At 45.7% G+C, this 17802-nt stretch overlaps 1 protein-coding gene across 4 annotated transcripts in view; it reads right to left on the minus strand.

Annotated features, from left to right (window-relative positions):
• Nucleotides 1-16181, minus strand: part of TSC1 (TSC complex subunit 1) — a 42813-nt gene extending 26632 nt beyond the window's left edge. For 2 of the 4 annotated variants that reach the window (XM_019639174.1, XM_019639148.1), the window contains exons 1-2: nucleotides 16088-16180; nucleotides 6615-6677 (exon numbers count right to left, since the gene is read on the minus strand). The gene's annotated coding sequence lies outside the window, so the exon portion shown is untranslated. Of the gene's footprint in view, nucleotides 1-6614; nucleotides 6678-16087 lie in introns of all 4 variants that reach the window. The other 2 variants (XM_019639157.1, XM_019639167.1) reach the window with 2 other exon arrangements.
• Nucleotides 16182-17802: the final 1621 nt, after the last annotated feature.

Below are 17802 nucleotides of genomic sequence, written 5' to 3' on the forward strand. Positions count from 1 at the left end.
AGTGTTGACAACATGAGACTCTGTTGACAAAAGCAGCTAGGGTGTGCGAGGAATTCTCTCTTTGATGAACTTATGAAGAGGAGTTCTACAGAATGGAACCATCAGAGAGAATCCTACAAAACACACCAGTCAGCACCGATCATCGCAGCAACTCAATAAAAGCACCAAACTCAAGTTTTATTCCTACTTCTGATTCTACCTTGGGCTTTGGCTAAGATTATGTGTATGTTTCAAATCACCGATCTAAAAAGTAGATGAACTATTTTCAGAAAAAGAACTAAAAGCATCCTATTTTCCTCTTGACAATCGCATCAATGTCTCCAACTTAGTGTAGCTGCTGGGGTCACAAGTCCCCAGGGTTGATACCTAGTTTGAACCAGGGGTCACTTCTCCATTTTTAGTGCACACTCCTCTCCTAGACATCGACCGCGCACCCAAAGGCCGTGGGTCACTGAAAGCAGCAGGGGCACCGGGGTGCGCCTTCACCTTCCAAACTCGGTTCTTTATGGCAGTGGAGCAACGGCCTCATCTTCACGTACAAAACACAGCTCTCGCCCAGTGTGGCTATGCACACCTTCACTTATGCATTTCTCCCCACTTTGGGCTCTATTTTCAAAAACAAGTAATAACAACTACCGTTTATTAGCAGGCACTGCACACCTTTCACAAAACCAGCGAATATACTTCTTATACTAGTGCCGTGTGATTGGTTTTTTGGTCCCCATTTTATAGGGATAGAAACAGGGTCAAGCCATTGGCTTGGGGTCCCAAAGCTAGCAGGAGGCAAAGCCAGGGAAGAAATGGAATCTGAGCCCTGATCTGCTAAGTCCAAAGCCTCAAGGCCTTCAACATGACATTAAGATAGCTTGTGGTTTTGACTCTCACAACTCTGTGAGGCAAGCAGGAATTATTCTTATTTTACAAGTGAGAACACAGATGCTCCAAAAGAATAATTTTGCCAAGGTCACAAGGTAAAGCAGAACATAGGTGGCCCAGCTCCCAGGCCAATCAATGAATGCACATGTCATTTGCAACCGTATTAAAATATACTCTTATTTTCTATTTGCTTTTCTTTGGGTAAGCTAAATTAACAGTTCTCAAGCTTTAGTGTCTATCAAAACCACTTGGAGGGCCGGCTGAGTGGCTCAGTTGGTTAAGAGCTCGCTCAAGAGTTTGAGCTCTGAGCAACAGCGGTTCGAGTCAGCCCGAGCTGAGCAGCCGTGAGCTGCCAACAGGTGGCGGGATGGCTCAGCTAAAAAAAAAAAAAAAACCACTTGGGATGCTTGTCAGAAATGCAATTTCCGGGCCGGCCGAGTGGCACGTTGGTTAAGAGTTGGCTTGGGACACCAGCTCTGAGCAGCAGGGCCCCGGTTCGGATCCCACATGAGGGCCAGTGATGCTGTGCCCTCTACAGTTAAGATGGTAAGCAATGGCATAGGCTGAGTGGGGCTGCCATGAGCTACCATGAATGGCCGGCAGCCAGTATGAGTGGCCGGCAGCCGGTGTGAGCTGCCAAAAGCCAACGTGAGCGGCCGTCCAGAGGCCGGCGACCGATCTGCCTCACTCGGGAAGACAGCAATGATAATACCAACATGGGCCAGTGAAGCAACGTCCTCCACAACTAGACTGAAGAACAAAAGGACAGCAGCTTGTCTGTTCCCCTTCCCCTGATTCCCCAGCGCTGTTCCCCTCCCCCAATTCCCCAATAAAATCTTTACCAAAAAGAAAAAAAAAAGAGTTCAAAACTGAAAAGAGAAACAAATTTCACCTTGTTGTGAGTTGGATTAAATTAAATTTATAAGTGAAGATAAACCAACCTGTCAGGATTTAGTCTTCCTTGGATTAAATGAGATATGTCACACACTTAGCACAGTACCTGGTACAGATAAACACTCACTGAGCAGTACCTGTACACTATCAGAAAGAATTCTAAGAAAAATCTTTGGGACACCACTTTCAAGACGACATTTTAATAGCACGTTTATCTTCCTAGCCCCAAGTTCACTTCTACTCCAGATAAATCACAAGTGATTCTCAAATGTAAAAGCGTTTTGTCCCCAAATTTGGTTTTGTTCCCAAAACACTGCTACTTACCTAGTATCAGCCGAGTGTATTCAGAAGACAAGCATGTCAGAGCTGTTCCCCCAAATGCAGGCAGCCCAGAGCACAGAGCGACATGAGCTCAATTCTAAACAAAGATGGCGCCCATCCAGTCAACTTGGCGACAGTCAGGGCTGACCGGCTTGGACTATCTAGCTTGTTCTTTGGTTTGTAAATATAATTTAGGCGTAAAAGTCTGGTTTCTGAAGGCTACTCCTTCCAAATGCTTTACAGAAGGCGAAAATAAGGTTTTATCTGAAACTCATTAGACCATTTTTGGCAACAAGCTTTTCTCTGTAGTTCTAAAATTCTACCTTTAACCATATTTTCTAATCCCCAGAAAAAATAAAAATCTTGAGCTTTGTGTAAGATTCTTCGTTTAAGTGACCCAAGTTCAAGGGTTTCTGATATTCTAAAAGCCCTCAAAAGAGTAAAATCATAAGCTTTTGGAATCAGTCCCGTGACTGGAATATCTGTTTTTACACTCACTCAAATATTTCTTGGAAGGCCCAACTGCAGGGTGCTATGCAGGGAAGACAGGCTGAGCGAGTGCAATGAAGAGTTATATGTGCGCGAGTAGGACGTGCACGTGGTTCAGCGGGTACACCAAGGCGGGAAGAGACCAGCTCGAACTGGACTTGGTGGGTGAGACGCACACATGTAAAACACACTTTACAGCCTACAAAAGACTGGCTAGAAAAAGTCGCTTAAAGGTTAGCACCACAGGCAGTGAAACATGCGCTCACAGCCATGAAAGTCTCTCTTCCATTTTGGAAGCAACTGAGTATAGAAAATAGAGGAGACAGGGATGGCCATTGGCTCAGGTGGTTAGAGCGCAGGCTCATAACACCAAGGTTGTCGGTTCGATTCCCACATGGGCCACTGAGGTGCACCCTCCACAACTAAATTGAAGACAACTACCTGAGTTGGAGCTGATGGGTCCTGAAAAACCACACTGCTCCCCAATAAAAATAAATAAATAAATAAATAAATAAATAAATAAATAAATAAATGGACAAAGTTTCTAAAAAGAAAGAAAGAAAAGAAAACAGGAGACAGAAGAAGCCAAAAGTCAGTATCTGGGTTAATGCACTCTGTATCTACACGCCAAAGCAACATTCTGTCTACTTTAATATTATTTTTAGTGGCCGCGCGTGCCACAGCACAGTGCTATAGATGGTGCTGTTTATACTAAGGAGCCATGACTTTCAACACCCACCAAACCCTGTCGCTGCCAGTCTTCTGGATCTCAGTAAAAAGCACGACCGTCAGTCTAAAGCAAACAGCTAGGTGATATCCTTGACTCTTCAATCACTCCTCCCCTCACATTTAATCCATCAGCAACCCACTGATTTCACTATCCCCTCTGTTGTCGACCACGTCCAAGCCCCCACCGTGTCCCCTTGGAGACAAGAGGCCAGCAGCCTCCCTCACTGTGCTCCCTGCTTGCATTCCTGCTCCCCTACCATTCATTTGCCACCAAACAACCACGAGAGACTCTGAAATATGGAAATCAGAATCTATCACTCCCATTTAAAATCCTTCAGTGGCTTCGCAGGGAGCTAACAAGAGCCAAACTCACGAGTGGCCTAAGGCGCCACGTGTGTCGGCCATTTGTGCGTGCCCACGCTGCGTCCGCCTTTCTGTCCTCACGCTTCCTCTTCATCGCCCCGCTCTAGTCTCAGCCTTCTCTAACCTGGGACAGCCGGTTCTTGCTCGATGGCTTTGCACTCGCTGTTCCCTCCATCCCTGGAATGCTCTGAATAATCACTTTCAAATAAAGGGAAAACATTCTGGAAGTAACATCCAAGTTTTGTGTTTTATAAGTTGAAATTTTGTCAGTTTAAGTAAAAATGTTTACTTATAAAAATAGAAGCTTCAGTTCATGATGTGATTTTTATACTTAAAAGCAATTACAAACTTCCAAATAAATATATTAACTAATAATACAAATCTGAAGATGGTAGATTATCTAGATAATTTATAAATAATAGTAATTACTCTGAGTCAATTATCACAAAAATTTTAATACCTGGCTAAATAACAGAAATTATATTTTCATTTTAACTTCTAGAGGATTGTTTTGTAGCATTTACTACAAAATAACCTTAAGAACTGCATTTATTTGTAGTCTTTCAAGAAAAAGTCATATTTGGGAATACTTCACATCTTGTCAGGATGAATAAAATTTAAAATGTCTACCTGTCATCTCAATTTTGAGACATGAAAAAAATCCAAAATCAACCTCAACAGTATCCATCTTCATGCCAAACATAAAAAAAAATGAAGAGTATAATGAAAACAATGTTAAGAAAAAACTGAAATACTCAAAAGCCCATTTTGTACTCACTAGTCAAATTTCACACTTTACAAAAACGCTTTACACTTCCTCGTAGTTTTGCAATGATGAAGGCTAAAAATTTCAACGAAAAGCTTGTCAAAATGACTGCAAACAATTTTCAGTAGCTGAAGATGAAGGATATTTGAGGCTTTCCTGAGCTATGAATCCCAGGTACAGTTCCTTCCAGAAAACAACCTACCAGAAACTCTCCTGCATTATAACGTGCTTTGTCCAAAAACACCAGTGATGGGACCATGGGGCAGCTGGAGATGGCTGTCTGTTTGGTGTCACACATGCAACCACAGTGGCCACAGGTGCGACCCAGCAGTTGACAGTGCTGGCATATATTGGTCCCGCATTAAAATGTCAAACTTTAAAAACCTGGCTACTAAAATGTGACACAATTGTAGTAATAAAAATGTTTCAGGGCCGGCTGAGTGGCGCATCGGTGAAGAGCTGGCTTGGGACATCAGCTCTGTACAGCAGGGCCCCGGTTCGGATCCCACATGAGGGCCAGTGACACTGCCCTCTACAGCTAAGATGGTGAACAACAGCTCAACCGGGAGATGGGCTGCCGTGAGTTGCCGGCGATGGTGTGGGCTGCAGCCCCTGCTGCAGTGGGCTACCATGGGCTACCATGTGTGGCCAGCAGCCATCATGAGCAGCCAGCAGCCGGTGTGAGCTGCCGTGAGCCGCCATCCAGTGACCGGCGACCGATCTGCCTCACCCAGGAAGAGCGCAATGATAATACCAACATGGGCCAGTGAAGCAACGTCCTCCACGACTAGACTGAAGAACAACAGGACAGCAACTTGTGTGTTCCCTCCCCTCCCCCAATTCCCCAATGCTATTCCCCTCCCCCAATTCTCCAATAAAATCTTTAAAAAAAAATGTTTCATAAAATTTGAGATTTAGTATGTGTGCTACTCAGTTTGGGCCTCAAGGATATGAACCCCTGACCATCAGACACTGGGTTCAAATTCATAGTCAGTGGATCTCTACAAAAGGGACAGTGTTCAGTACACACACAAAATTTGAAAATGGGAAGTCCAACTTAGAAAGCCTCCCCTACCTGTGAGAGAATGACGCCTCCGCCTTCCTGTTAGATGGTCTGCAATCTATATTAAGTCCTTGTTTGTGGACAGACATTGGTCTTTAAGGCAAAAATCCCTCCTCATTTCACAATTCCTGCAGATAAGGTGAGGCAGTGACAGAATCTAGTAAACGGCAACCAGCGAGCCATTAAAGGAAGCCGTCAGCTGTCTGTGTAGAAAGAGCAAAGCCAAGCCCTTCGCTGCCCGCTGCCCGTAGACACGGCATGCTGCTGCACTGGGTGCTCCTGCTGAAACTCAAAATTACAGCTCAGAGCTCAGTCCGGCCACCAGGACTAAACTCATCTCCCCAGAAATGCCAGGGCCTCAGTGTTTATGAAGGATAAATTCTGGGATCAGAATCCCCCAATTCCTAGAAACGACGACAGCATACAGTTAAGCCCCAAAAACTAATTTGGACAATCCACAGATAAAGCCACATTAAGCTGTAAATGCTAAGTCACTAGCTTGGGGGTTCTCGGCCCAGGATGTACCTCAGTCACCTGGAAAGTTTACAAAGCCCCGACACCCAGGCCCCACTGCCGAAGGGGCGGGGGCCAGAGAGTGCATTTGGTTTACATCAAAGTTATGTGTACAGAAAGACCCCAGTGCATTTCTAAGACAGGCTGGTTGAGAACGTCTGCGCTAGTTAAATGACTGGCTCCAACACACAGGCTTCAATGTAATTTAGTGACTAAAACCAAACTTTTCCGCTACACGGAACTATACAAGTCATGGGTCCACCACGTACTAGCCACATGACCTTAGGGAAAGGACGTAACATCTCAGAACCCGAGTCTGCATCTGTAAAATGGGGATACACCAAGCATGTGGCTGTGAAGAAAACAAGTAACGCACACAACGCATTTGACAGTGCCTGGCACTGAACAAGCAACTCAGAAATCATCAGGAATTCGACCAGTTACTTCATGCCACAGAAGGTCCACCTCCTGGCAAGCAGCTAAAACCATCAACGCTAAATCCTGAATGCAGAGAATCATGGATGTGCCAGCACAACCATGGACAAGATGGCCAATTCCCTTCTGTCCTCCCCCGACCCGTGGACGGAGCTGCTGCCTTACCTGTTCTGGGGATGCTTGGTAATTCAGTTTCCAGTGCTGTCAACCTGGTGTCTTTCATGGTCACTGAAGGGAAAAAACACACATGTAAATATGTAATAACCTTACAGTGACGTGAACCAGAAGCAGCTAGGGTGAGTTTAGGGTTCGTCTGGTTCAGCCTCCTTCCTGCTCTGTCCCTGACAGGTGGCCATCTGCTCTCCACTGGAACGAACACTTACAATCATTGGGTGCACGTGCCTCTCCCTGTCTACGTTTCTCAACAGCTGGGTGCTGGAAAGTTCTTCATATTGTGCTGAACTTGGAATCTCTGCCTTTTGTTAACTGCCTGTTTATCAGAGCTATAAACAAAAGGGCAGTGAGGTCAGGACGGGCCCTGGAGTCAGAGGGCTCCGAGCTGAAATCCAAGCTCTGCCACCTATTAGCCGGGTAACTTTTGGCGATTTATCTTAAGGCTCTAATGTCTAACCTCAAGTTACCTCATCTGCAAAGCAAGGAGAACAATGGCGTCTTCCTCATAAGGCTGTGTGGGGACAACAGGGGATGGAGCGCCATAGCCTGGGGCACAGCGTGTGGCAGAGTCCTTACCAAGGAGCCCCGGGAGGCAGGCCCGGGAGAAGGAACAGTGCCAGGCACAATGCACCTCGTGGGCCTGCGTGGCCTCATCAGCCGCGCCACTCCCTCCCTCCCTGCTGGCCTCTCAGCCTCCCAGCCTAGCCACCTCGTCCCCACTTCAGGACCATGTCCCGCTGTCCCTGTGCCTGGGACTCTACCCTTGCCCTTCCCATGGTCACTCTTCACGCTTAAACTCTCAGCTTAAACATTCACCTCATCAGAGAGCAGGCCTTCACTTCCTTCCATCCCAAGTCCCAGGCCCGATCAGGTCCCTGTCAATGCCCTCTTCACAGCCCCTCCTTCTGTGTGTCACTTACCGGAACCCAATTAAATGAGCGTAATTAGTTATTGAACATGTCTCCCTCGCTAGAACAGAAGCTGCATCCAGGGAGGGGGAGCAGCTTAGTCAGTACTCTATCTCTAGCAGCTACCACAGTGTCTGGTACAGCGGGTCCTTGAAAAAAGTCGTTATTTTGTTCAACACCCTTTCACTGTAATGCTGAGGAGATGCCGTAGGAACTCAACTCTCCTTTACATCAATCAGCCTGTGGTAAAACTGGTTTCATTACATGTCGCTTTGCTTAATGTCACAGAACCTACTGATGATGTTACGTGAGGATTTACTGTACTTGTTGATTGAATGACTAGGAGTTACAATATTTCTTAAATAAATGTTCAAAGCCCAATTCTGCCTTCAAAACAGCACAACCTTAATCTAACCCTTCTATATGACAAGCATAAAATATTTGTGAACAGTTATCATCTCTACTCCTTCTGCCCAAATTATCTCATATTAAATATCTATGATAAATATGAGTATTATAAATACATACATTCCAGGTGCTCTCACAATGTGAGCCCTTCCAAACCTATTTAGGTACAGGCTGATGACTAGACTGTAAGCTCCACAAGGACAGGGACCCTCTGGCCCCGCAGTGGGCACCCAGGGCCGATTTCAGCTCTGGCACACAGAGGCAAATACACCCCGTTCAGGTGGCCCAAGATTTCATCAGCTTCTCTGGCAGCCATGGCAGGGCTGAGTATGGAGTATGAAAGCTGGCCTCATATACTCTACACCAAATTCCACTGAGCACGGAGCTTGGAAACAAGCCCTTCGACATCTTGGTCTTCAAAGTCGAATTGGTGGGCTGAGCAACCCCTGACGACTACGACCTCCTGCTCCAGATGACAAGGTAACTACATTCCTCGTGGATGGCATTCTAGGCATCACCCACCCATGGTCCTCGGTGGCATATGCAAACGTGTGTGCAGTGCCGGGAGGCGGGATGGCCTTTCCGAAAGCCCACCAAACCATTCAGACAGGGCCACGGTCACTCAGCCAAGTAAAGAGATGGATTAAAACACGGGAGCCTCTCATCTTCAGAATCTGACAATCAGCTGTTAGTCCAGTGAGTCATATAGACTTCCTCTTGCAATTAATCCCAGTTGGATCTTTTACCTGAACAGGAATATCTAAGGCAAGGGTAAAATTAGAATATCTCCAGGATGAGATCTCGTAGCCTGCCCAGCCAAGATCACTGTCCTAGATAAAGGCCCTGGCACAGGAAATAAGAACAGCTTTTGTCCAATGCTCAACATTAGGGCTTCTGAGCGTCTTTACCACTACACTAAAAAATGGTAATCTGATAAATCAGCATCGCTGCAATGTGGGCATGTCAAGTCTACCCGCCATCACTTATTATTTGTGTTTATTCCCTTATCAATTTATATTTAAATCCTGTCCGATGGAGGTACCACTGGGTGGAATCATTCTGGTCAGTGAAGTGAAATGTGACCTGTGAACTTCCTGATCGGGAGTGAGGAATGGAGAAGGCCCTTCTCAAAGATATGTGTGCCCCCTTCACGGGTATGGATGGAAATGCTGCTCAGAGCCTGACAGGGGCAATCCATGTTCTTAGCTTCAAAAGCCAAATTTAAAAAAATGCCCCCAGGTCTAGATTTGTCCTTTGTGCTAACTTGAAGTTGTGCTCTCACCTAAATGCAACATTGTAATTGCACTTCTACAAGCACTCTTTTTGAATAAAAATAAAACTGTTGGTTTGAGGAAGAAGATGAGGAAGAAGAAGCTTTAGTATTTTTAGATCAAACAGAAGAAACATGGGTCAATTTGTTTTCACAGTTCACTGTAGGGTGTTGACAGATCGGCAGCTCATATACCTGGGATTACATATGAACTCCAGCATAATAGCCACGGATAGCTGACGTCAGCGGGGCCCGCACACATTTTTTTCACCTATCTCTGCCCTCGGCAAGACACATTATGAGTTATGGGAGGTCTAAGAGCTACGCACACCTTTCTGAATACTAGGGGCAGGTGCCTAAGATGCCTTTAGAAAGCACTTTATCTGAAAATATCAGTTGACTAGTCAGACTTCTGGGAAGCCAGTGTTGTGTGTGGCCTTCTGCGTCTGAGGAGTTCCAGAACTGCAAACCACATAATAGGTCGCTGCATGTCATATCGCCTATGATGATTTTGCACATACTCGTCTATGATGAAAAACACAACTGCAGGTATAAAATGAAGGCCAGTATCTCTTCACTATAAGTTGTTTTCTATATTCAGGTTTTTATCTTAAAAAATTCAAAGACAATTCAGACACAGGTTCAGGCATAGGTGGACTGTTCCATTATGTAAAGCACAAATGTTACACTACTATCTTAATAATACAGATACCCTATGTTAATAATACACGTAATAACATTATGTTAATAAGATACTATTATACTATCATGTTTGTGATTTCTTAGAGTAATAGTCTATCAAGTAAATGAAGTTGCCTTCAGTACAAATGTACCCAAAAAGGGTTAGATCCAATTCACTCTTGCTACCAAAGCACAGAAGGAAAGAGAAAGGGGTAGGAATTACCATTTCGTGTGTGAGTAAAACAGCTGATGGCAAAACCTGCCAAAATGTGTAGTCATGTGGGATAAAATGGTCTCAGCAGTTGTAGTCCCTCTCAAGGTCATATGAGCTGGGACAGGAGAGCTCCACAGTCTCCATTCAGAAGTTTGCTGTTAGGGACTCCAATGCACAATTTGCTGAAGCTTATATCCTATTTCAAAAGTGAATCTTCTAGGCGCATGCCTGAGAGACAACTTGATTTTGGTAAGGTACATCTTTTTAAAATAATGTTTCTTATGTTTTGACTTCCTATTAGCATGAGCAAAATTATTTACCAAGAAAATACAGGCAAGACAGATACCACTTATGTTTCAAAAAGTCTCTATATAAAGCTTCCCTGAAAAGAAATCTGAGCAAGCTGTAAGATTTCTTTAGTTGTCAAGTTCATTGGACTGAAACAGAAACATACATGGAATGAAAGCACAGGGTTTAATGGTCTGGGACAGTGATTCTCAGGTGTGGCCCTCACACCAGCAATATCAGCATTACCTGGGATTCGTTAGAAATCAAACTCTTGGGCCTTAAAAAAAAAAAAATTATTGGGCCTTGCCCCAGACCGCTGAATCAGAAACTTTGGGAGTGGAGTCTTCTAGGTGATTCTGATACCCACTAAAGGTTAAGATCACTGGTCAAGGAAGATGAAGGAGGAAGCCAAGAAACATTAAATAAATATATATATTTTGAGGTTGAAGGGGAAAAAAATAGTGCATAAACGTTGGTGGAAAACCCAATGAAATTGTGCCAGGTGCTGAAGGTACCAGCACAGACTGACTGCCAAGCCTGACAAGCATTGAGCAAGTTCTGTACCTGAGTTCTCCACTGCTGATTTTTTTTTTTAATGTGGCACCTAAAGTTGAATTCCCAGTGAAATGGAAAGACTCTTTCAATGTAAAAGTTGAACAGTGATTTATAATACAAACATAGGCTCATTTTTTTTAAAACCTGGGCCTTTTCTACCTACTTGTTAAAAAAAAAATTTGTTTTTAATAAAGCCCAAGTCCATTTTTAAGGGCATTAACCTATCTAGAAGGATCAGTTGGACTCAAGCAGAGTCCATGACATTCCTGACAAAATTTCACATTTATATGAATTTTTTTTTGGTGGTAATGGGATGGGAAGGACTATTTGGTCCAGTTTCCCATGGATTTTCAGAAGGAAACTGGGCCCCCCAAAAAATTTAGAACTTCTGACCTATGAGTTAGTTTATGAGATTAGCAATTCAGGCAGTTTAACACAGTGAAATATTAAATTTTGGGGCTCTGGAGTCAACCAACAGGGTTCAAATTCCAGCTCAGCGACTGAATAAGTGACTTGACGCCTCAGTTTCCTGACCTCGCTACCCTGTCTCTTAAGGCTGTGGGAAGAGTTCATAGGTTCAGATGTGTAAAATATTTAGCACAGCAGTTTGGCTCATCAGTACTCAATAAATATAAACTTTGTTATAACAATATTACTACTCAACAAAATGTATTAACGGGTACATACGGCTCAGCAGTCTATCCATTCAGCAACTTGGATTTAAAACATGGATACATTCTATAACTTAGAAGGATTTAAAACATGGATACATTCTATAACTTAGAACGAATACACTTCATGTTTGTTACTGGGCTCTGTGAACTACTGAAGCCACACTGGTCTTAACCAGCACAGGCGTTAAAGTCACTACACATGTTCTTCTTTGTCACACTCCTCACCGCGGCTTCCATCACCGCGAGGGCAAACTTGTCCCTCCTTACTCAAATACTTCATGGCCTCTATGCCCTTATCCTTAAGGACAAAGAGACCTCTGAGTTCTAGGCCAGTAACTACCATGCCTTGTTTTGTATCAAAGTTTGTTTTTTAAGGCACTTTACTCATTAGATGACTATGTGAATTCATTCAACCTTAAAAAGTATTGTTACCCTTTGCTAAAACTTCCCTGTATAGAACAAAAGTTAGCACTGCACAAAAGAAGGGACAAGAAAAGTCCTGAGAATGAGTGGATATATATATATATATACAAATATCAATATAAATATAGCGATTTTTTTAATTCTCCCCCTAAAATGACATTAGACATTAAATCACTAATTTCTAGTAATTATAGGCTTAAAAAGTAAATCAGAAAAAGAATAACCTCAAATTGCTGATGGTAGACCTCTTTCAGACCAATTTAAATAGAAAAAATTGGTATTTCATGCAAACCAAATATTAAACATGAGGGAACAATTTCAGTGTTTGTATAGATACTAAATGTACACACACACACATTTTTTAAGCAAAAAACTACAGGTTTGCATCTACTCAGTATACTTCTTTCATGATTGTAGCTACTTAAATGACAGACAAAACTAATACAAATAAAACTAATCTTTCAAAGAGAGATTTATAATGAGGAACTCATAGGAAATTACTTTTAGAAAAATAATGTGTCATAAACCAAAAGATAAACAGGTCGTCATTCAACTGCTCAGGCTGAAAGTCACCAATTCACTAAGCTATTATAAAGCCATTGACACTTCAATTCAATCAACTTAGTCAGGATGTTTAACTGAAGCCCCAGGAGGACTTTACTTTTTTGTTTTTTTAAGATTTTATTGGGGAATTGGGGGAAGGGAAACAGACAAGTTGCTGTCCTTTTGTTCTTCAGTCTAGTTGTGGAAGATGTTGCTTCACTGGCCCAAGTTGGCACCCTCATTGCGCTCTTCCTAGGTGAGGCAGATCAGTCGCCGGCCTCTGGATGGCCGCTCACGGTGGCTGCTGGCTACACACGGCAGCCCATGGCAACCCACTGCAGCAGGGGCTGCAGCCTACACCGTCACCGGCGACCCATGGCAGGCCAGCCCCAGGTAGAGCTGCCGTTCACCATCTTAGCTGTAGAGGGCAGTGTCACTGGCCCTCATATGTGGGATCCGAACCGGGGCTCTCTGGCGTCCCAAGCCAGTTCTTAAGCAACGCGCCACTCGGCCGGCCCAGGACTTTATTTTTTTATTATAATTTTTTTTATTGTTAGTTTCAGGTGTACAGAACAATGCAATAGTTATCCTTTTCACCCTTCACACAGAAACAACCACCCTCCCCCATCTACTGCCCTCCCACCCCCGATATCATACTTATCTATTACAATTCCATTGACTCCATTCCCAAACTCTACTCCACATCCTGTGACTATATGTATATATAATTATAGTTGACATACAATATTCAATCACAGAAATGTAGACTTAGAAATTAATTTACAACCCAACTCTCTGAGTTCACATGAAGAACATGAGGCTCAGAGAACTTAAATGACTTCCTCAAAGTTGAAAACTATTTGACTTTTAGAAAAGCTTGAAATGCTTGACATATTACTGTATTTGGCTCATCTGCATCCGAGAATATCCAATCAATTCCAGAAGCTAATTTGAGTCCACTACTGGTCCTGGAGTCCAGAAAGAACATACCTGTGCCCTAACAAACTTTGAAAGAAGATGGAGCTACAAGATGAAGTCAGCTGTCATTCAGAGTCCAAAATTCATCCACCAACGCACACATCAGAGGTTAGAAGCTATTTTAAGAAATGCCTCTGCAATAAATTATAAATTAGAAGAAAAAAAGCCAAATTGAAACTTTAAGCCACTGGTCCTCAACCTCTGGTGCATATCCAAAACATCTTTGACTTCTTCCAAAATATATACCCAGGGTGTCCCCAAAAACAAAATATACAGGTCTACCTACTGCGGGGTCTGACATCTGTGACAGAGGTTCTCATGAACACTATTATTAGAGATCTCTTCTTTTGATAATTTCATTATTCTGTAAACACCACATAGACAGGTATGTATTTGATTTGTCCTACGAAGACTGTTCAGTTTCATCTCACAAATGAAACCAGGCAAGCACAGAAGGGATCATATCATATTACACCACAACAGTGGCAGTGGCAGAGGTCCTTGGCTGAACACAGCGAGGAAAAGTACAACTGAGTCACAGGATTTGAGACACTCCAATTTTAATGAAAACAAGTCAGAAGGCTTGAAGCCACCTTGAAATCTGTCTAACGAGGAATTTCGGAACATACCAAGTTTTTATGACACCAGGAAATTCATGAAGCTTTCATCATCCACCCTTGCAGGCACATGATGTAAGAGTGTTTTGGATAAGATATTAACTTTAGTAAGAGGATATTTTCCATTTACGTCTTCTATAAATACCCCTTAAGTTTATACCAGGTGCTTAAAAGAAGATCCTGCATCTCCCCAGGGCAGTAGCAGAGACTATCTCAGTGTTTCTGAGGAGCCTCATTTGCCTGATGCATGACTGTTAAAGGTACATTTCCTTGCACAGCCCTAAATCAATTTCCACATTTGCATACTCCAGGTTTACTCAGGAATGTTGAACTTAAAAATCACAGGTGGTTGCCCTGTAAATCAAGGCTCCCAGAAGATTGGCTTTTATAATGCTTCTTGAAATTTACAGCTGCACTTTGCTGGCCTGTTTGAATTCAGAGGACTCCAAGCTGATCCCAAAATTATAAATCAAAGCATCTCAGAAGAGTATTATTCTGTTTGAGTACTTTTACAGCTTACTCTATGTAAAGTGAAGTGCTATTTCTATGTTTTCTATGAAAAAAAAAAATCCAGCGAGGATTTCAGCAGGACTTCTTTCTGCAGTAAACTCATCCGTTTTCTAAAACATCAGATACTTTCCAGCCTAATTTAGACTAACACGTTTACATGCACACCACTACCATCCCAACCAAAAGCTAAGACATATAGGCAAGTTTACCTCTTTTCAAAATCAAGCGCGCACACACATGCACCTGTGCACAAACTGTGCTCAACTGATCCATTCTAATCACTTAATAAGAATGACAGGCCAGCTTTGATCAAATCATAGGTAAATCAGAGTCATGTGAGTATATATAATGACAGGCCCGCAGTCTTGGAATCAGTCAGACCCCCAGCTCCAGTCCTGGCTCAAACACTCCCAGAGGTGTTGTCACCTTGGGCAAATCACCCTAATCTCTCCAGGCCTCAATGTCTTCATCTGAGAAATGGAGGGATTAATAGTCGCTGCCTATTCCCTTTGTCCCGAGGACTAAAGGAGATGATGACTGCAAAGCTCTTCCACAGTGAGTACTCCATAAACACGAGCTGTTATTAGGTAGGAGGACCAAACCCCCTCTCAAGACACCCCCGCCCCCCCCAAAAAAAAACCCCAAAACACACCAAGCAGAAAACCCAGGAAACACAATGGGGGCTTTCATTCTGAAAGGTCTCTGACTGCAAGCGCTCCAGCCTCCAGTTCCTCAAATGAATGAATGAGCGTCTAGGAGTGGCTCTGCAAATAGCTGTCCCTTAAGAATCGCCTCTGCTGACTTCAGGTAACTGTCTTTCGCCGTCAATTAAACACCCACAAGCACACCCGGCGCGAGGCACTCCAGCCAGGCCCCTTTCGGCGGAGGCAGGGCCCGGGCGAGACCTCGATGCCCACAGGCTGCCTCCATTCATTCTGCCCCCACCCCTGGCCGCGCTCACCAAGCCCCGGGACCAGCCCGCCCACCCCCGAGCCTCACCCTCCGGCCCGGGGTCTCTCCCCTGCCCTCCGCACCCGACGGGAACCTGTCACCCCACCAAGCGGGGGGGCTGGCGAAGGGGCTCACCTCGCCCCTGCCCCCGGCGCTGCGGCCCCAGCGTGCATCCGTCCGTCCCCTCGGCCGCCGAGGAGGGGCGAGGTGACAGCCGGGTCCGCCTCTCCTCCCCGGGGACGCGCCAGCTCCGCCGGGCCCCACCGGAGACAGCGCATAATGAGAGGGACGGGAAAGCTTTCCGAACCCCTCTTCCCGGGGTCCCCTCCCCAGCAAGGGAGCCCCTTGCCCCAGCCCCCCAGGGCCTCCCCGACTGGGGTCATGGTGCCAGGACTGCCCCGAGAAGCCCCCATGAGAAGGAGGGGGCGACGCCCCCATACTCACCCACCGTCTCCTCCCCCTCAGCTGTTTACCTCACAGTTCCTCCAGCCTACAGGGCGCCGCCATCTTGGACGTACAGCACCTCCCCCGTCGTGAAATGCCCACGGCCGACTGCAGCCTCCGCCACGAAAAAGAGTCCCCGGCGGGGTCTCGTCTCTCTCCCGAACCCAGTGAGAGATGACTGCGGTAGGCTGCACCGTAGGACGGAAGAGGTCATTTCGCTCATTACTGAGAGTGCGAACTGGTCGAGAAAAAAAACCAAGGAGAGTTTATAAGGTAGGGGGGGGCGGGGACGGGCGGAAGGATCCCAAAAGGAGGCTGCTGAGAGATCTTGTGACTCCGAAGGAGGCAAAAAGAAGGGCCGGCGTGGCGGGAGGAGCCACGCGAGAGAGTGAGGGGCGGGGCGGCGGTCACGTGTCCGGGCCGGGCGGGAGGGGCCGTGCAAGAGGCGTAAACAAGTTCTACCGGCTGGGTGTGGTTGGGGTGCCTCCTACCTTCCCCTTGCTGCTTCTCCTTAGCCGACCGGGCCACAGAGGTGCGATCCTGTTTCCCACAGAGCCACTGGGACTCGCGTGGGTGAAGGGTCTCTTTCCTTCGCAGCCTTAGAGGAGTGGCAGCTCACCTAGGAAAGGAGAGAAACGCGCGGCCCAGGGCAACCTTCTTTCCTTTGCAGGATATTTGCAAAAGCCCACATCTGATCCTGCGAAGAACCACTGGCTTCTGCGCTCAGGTCACCAACACTTCAGACCCGGTCACGACATTCTTTGGACACCGCTCTACTCAGAGCAAGGCGGCTTTGAAATCAGAACCTCTAAATCCAGTTCCTTAATTCAGGGCTACTTCCTAGCTCTGTAAACCTGGACACGTCTGGAAGGCCCCTGGTCCTCAGTCCCTTCCTCTGTGAAGTGGGCATAATAACATTCGCAAAGATTCAGGAAGACCAAGTGTGGAGAGCGTTCAGCACCGTGTTGCACGCAGAGTACATGAACCGGTCGCTAGATGATGGTCCTTGTCAGAGGCAAGGTAGAAGTGCTATGACTGAAACAGCGAGGGAGGCGGCAGAGGGGGAGAGGAAGGCTAACTGGTGTCTGAGAGGCCTTTAGGCCTGGGCATCCCACTGGGCTGTAAAGGAAAGGTAGGTTTTATGACGTAGAAATGCTCGGAAAGGTGGTGGGGAAGAGAACGGCGTGCCAGGCCCAGAGAACCCAGGCAAAAAACCCTGGGCGCAGGAAAAGGCTGGGCGAGTTATGGGAAAAGCAAGTTTTGTCATGGGAACCAGTTGGGTCACAATGCAAGACAGAGCATGATTGCATACGAGTGGCCAGCATGGTGGGTTTTGTCAGGATTCCGAGAGGCCCAGCGTGGCCTGGGGTAGGGCTGCTGCTAGCAGGAACGGTATAGTTGTGAGAATTAGAAAAAGCCACCCCCTCGGCCTATAGCCCACGTGAACAGAGCCCGGGCGTGTGTCAGCCCCTGCCCACTCACAACACTCCTGGGGGCCCTTGAGCAGTGCACACCACCTTTATAACCGCGCTGGCTCGTGGGGAAGGTGGGCATTGAGCTGGGGGTTCCCCTGAGTCACACACGGTCATGGAGGCAGTTGTGGGAAGCTGAGAGTTCTTGATTCGAACAGACCAGAGTTTGAATGTCGGTTTCTACTGTCCTACTAACTGGGTGAGCCTTAGTTGCCTTACCCGCAACGTAGGCACAAGAATAAT

The sequence above is a fragment of the Hipposideros armiger genome, unplaced genomic scaffold, assembly GCF_001890085.2.
Source record: "Hipposideros armiger isolate ML-2016 unplaced genomic scaffold, ASM189008v1 scaffold_3, whole genome shotgun sequence".
Taxonomy (NCBI): domain Eukaryota; kingdom Metazoa; phylum Chordata; class Mammalia; order Chiroptera; family Hipposideridae; genus Hipposideros; species Hipposideros armiger.